At 42.9% G+C, this 3623-nt stretch overlaps 1 pseudogene; it reads right to left on the bottom strand.

The window, feature by feature from the left end:
- Positions 1-269: 269 nt before the first annotated feature.
- Positions 270-856, bottom strand: LOC129479330 (transcription factor BTF3-like; annotated as a pseudogene).
- Positions 857-3623: the final 2767 nt, after the last annotated feature.

Below are 3623 nucleotides of genomic sequence, written 5' to 3'. Positions count from 1 at the left end.
TTTTTTTTTTTTAACTAGGCAAAGAACTTTATTAACCTTTGTTTCAAACTTTATTCCCAGGCTTCTTCGGTTTAATTAGCTGCAAAGAATGAACTGTGTATAAGCAAAAACTGAAAAGAGCTGCAGTGTCGAAGAGGCTTGGGCTTAAAGATATTAGAGATCTAGATTTTATCAGATCCATAAACAAACATTTCTTAAAAAGCAGTCATAATATAAAATGGCAGCTCCCAGTAACTTCTTCATGTTTTATCTTCATAAGTTGACTCAGTTCAGTTTGCCTCATTCTTGGAAGCCTCATCAAAATTCTCCACAAGCTCTGGAACTTCATCATCATCATCATCATCCTCTCCAGTAGCAATTGGTGCTTTTCCATCCGCAGACTGTTCGGGCAGAGCTTCAGCCAGTCTCCTTAAACTAGTTGGACTGTCTGCACCAAGCTGGTTTAAGACGCTGGCTAGCATTTCTGTCAGCTGCTTTGTCTCAGCATGGCCTGTAATGGTGAAGTGTTCGCTGCCAGAGATGCCTGAACCTTAGGGTTGTTAAAGTGGATCACTGTTCCTTGGTTTGTAAACATAGTCACCTCTTCAATACCAGAGATATTGTTTACCCCTCACTTCTTTAAGGAGAACTGAAGTTTTTGATCATCTGTTGTGGCTGTTCTATGAACCACCTTCTTTCTGTGAGCAGTTCCTTTCCCACCAATGCGCATTCGTGACTGCAGTTTGGCGAGTTTTTCCTGGTTCATGATCGTTTCTTTCATCTTGTCCGAGCGGATAAGGGGTCGCGCGGGGGACTAGGATTGGTCCTCAGGGGGTCTCTGGTGGACCAGCTGAGATGAAGCGCACACATGCTAGAACGCAAGATGGCAGCTCTTCCTCTTCTTAAAAAGGCATTAATCCCGTCATCGGGGCTCTACATCCGTGACCTCATCTAAATAGAATGACCTCCCAAAGGCTCACTGTCTAGTACCATCATACTACGGGTTTAGGGCTTCAACATATGAGTGATAGGGGCACATGAGCATCCAGTCCATAAGACAGGGATATGTGTTTTGCCGCTTATTATGTGTGTGACCATGGTTGTATCACTTAACCTTAGTTTTCTCATCTACAAAATGAGTCATATTTTATAATCTCATACAGCTCATGTGAAGATGAAATGGAATAACATTTCTTTTTTTCCTTTTTTTTTTTTTTTTTGAGACGGAGTTTCTCTCTTGTTGCCCAGGCTGGAATGCAGTGGCACAATCTTTGCTCACTGCAACCTCCACCTCCGAGGTACAAGCAATTGTCCTGCCTCAGCCTCCCAAGTAGCTGGGATTACAGGGGTGTGCCACCACGCCTATCTAATTTTTGTATTGTTTTATTAGAGATGGAGTTTCACTGCATTGGCCAGGCTAGTCTCCAATTCCTGACCTCAAGTGATCCACCCTCCTTGGCCTCCCAAAATGTTGGGATTACAGTCGTGAGCCACCACACCCAGCCAAAATGGGATAACACTACTAAAGTGTTTGATGATGCCTTTTGTGTAGACAGCTATTATTAGGATACTTCTCTGAGTATAAAATGTTAGTCACTCTTTATGGTTCTTCAATATCATGGTGGTCAGATGGGTTGGAAGGGCATGCTTTCAGTAGGACTCAATGGAACATGAAACTATTAATTGTGTCAGCAAGGCACCCTACTTGGAAAGGTGATTTGTCAGCACTGAATCCATCTACACTTGCTAGATTCTGATAAGGATTAGGGATGTAGTCAGGGATTTACACAATGCTAACTGACCAGGAGGTAGGTCAAAGTCATGGACTTTGTTTCATTTTTATCACATTCTTACCTCCCAAGGATACTAGAGTCCAGAGACTGATGTAAGAGCTTTAAGCCTAGGGTCCCTCTGCTTCCAAGATAGAGCGTAGTGAATGGGCTTCCGATATACTCTTGCAAATGAGCTTTTCCTGTAGAGAAGCTTAGAGTAGAGCTTCTGTGGAGAAGCTGTAGAGAAGTGAGACCTCAGAGTCTCAAAGGGGATCTGTGACCCAACAGACACTACAAGCGTCTAACCATAAAGAAATTTCTAGTATTTTCCATAGCATCCTCCTCATCTAAATATCTTTTGACCTGTGCTTTCTAGTTAAAATTTTTATTTCTTTTCCCTAGGAAAAGATTAAATTTAATTGGGATACTCACAATCTAAAATTGAACAAATGAATATATGTACTTTTTTTTGGAGGGATTGTTAATTAAGAAACAGAGAAGAGCTATCTGTAAATTAGAAAATAATGAAAGAAAGAGAAGTTGCAGTCATTTTCCATAATTTTAATACTGCAATGTAACCTAAACATCCTTGGCCTTCACAGCCAGTGGGTATAAGCAAGGTCACAGGAACATTAGTAAGACCTGAATTTAGCATCCTTATTATCCCTTCCTGACATATTTCAGGACCCCACCTCATCTCTAATTTCATGGATGTTTCACTTGTGCTCAGGTGCTCTAATTTTGTATCATTACTGAAGTCCATTACTAGGAACCATTGTATTGTGGTTCTTCAATATAGCCACTGTGGCCAGGATCTCCAGTGGGAATGCTACTTCCTGGCACTTTTGCTCCACTGCTGTGCGGAGATTCCTGCCAGATGCCATCCTGTGCTTTGCAGAGATGGGGGACATGCTCATCTCTTCACTAAGCAGCAATTTGGCACCTAAGCTCCATAGTGCTATTGTGTATGCAGTTTGTCTTTTTTTTTTTTTTTTTTTTTTGAGACAGAGTCTCGTTCTGTCATCCAGGCTAAAGTGCAATGGTGTGATCTTGGCTCACTGCAACCTCCATCTCCTGGGTTCAAGCAATTCTCCTGCCTCAGCCTCCTGAGTAGCTGGGATTACAGGCACCTGCCACCATGCCTGGTTAATTTTTTTTTTTTTTTTTTGAGACGGAGTCTCACTCTGTTGCCCAGGCTTGAGTGCAGTGGTGCAATCTTGGCTCACTGCAACCTCCATCTCCGGGGTTCAAGCGAATCTCCTGCCTCAGCCTCCTGAGTAGCTGGGATTACAGGTACGCACCACCACACCCAGCAAAGTTTTGTATTTTTAGTAGAGATGGGGTTTCACCATGTTGGTCAGGCTGGTCTCAAACTCCTGACCTCGTGATCCGCCTGCCTCGGCCTCCCAAAGTGCTGGGATTATAGGCATGAGCCACCACGCCTGACCTATGCCATTTGTCTTGTAAGCCTCTTTTTGCTTACAAATGCTTTTGCTTACAAATGCTTTTGCTTACAAATTACATAATGCTTTTGCTTTTATTTACAACACCTGCTTCTGTACAGGGTGTCCTTGAGGGTTGGATAGTGGACACTTTTCTATCCTTCTTTTCCACATCTTTCTTTTCTCTGTTTCAGATTACTATGCAAAACCACCTTGCTTTCCTTTTTTTTATTTTTTTTTTTTTGAGACTGAGTCTTGCTCTCTCACCCAGGTTGGAGTGCAGTGGCACGATCTCGGCACACTGTAACCTCCACCTCCAGGGTTCAAGCGATTCTCCTGCCTCAGCCTCCCCAGTAGCTGGCACTACAGGCACCTGCCACTACACCCGGTTAATTTGTGTACTTTTAGTAGAGACGGAGTTTCACCATGT

The sequence above is a fragment of the Symphalangus syndactylus genome, chromosome 3 (genome assembly GCF_028878055.3).
Source record: "Symphalangus syndactylus isolate Jambi chromosome 3, NHGRI_mSymSyn1-v2.1_pri, whole genome shotgun sequence".
NCBI lineage: Eukaryota > Metazoa > Chordata > Mammalia > Primates > Hylobatidae > Symphalangus > Symphalangus syndactylus.
The sequence above is the reverse complement of the archived record's forward strand: the minus strand, read 5'-3'. Positions and strand labels throughout refer to the sequence as shown.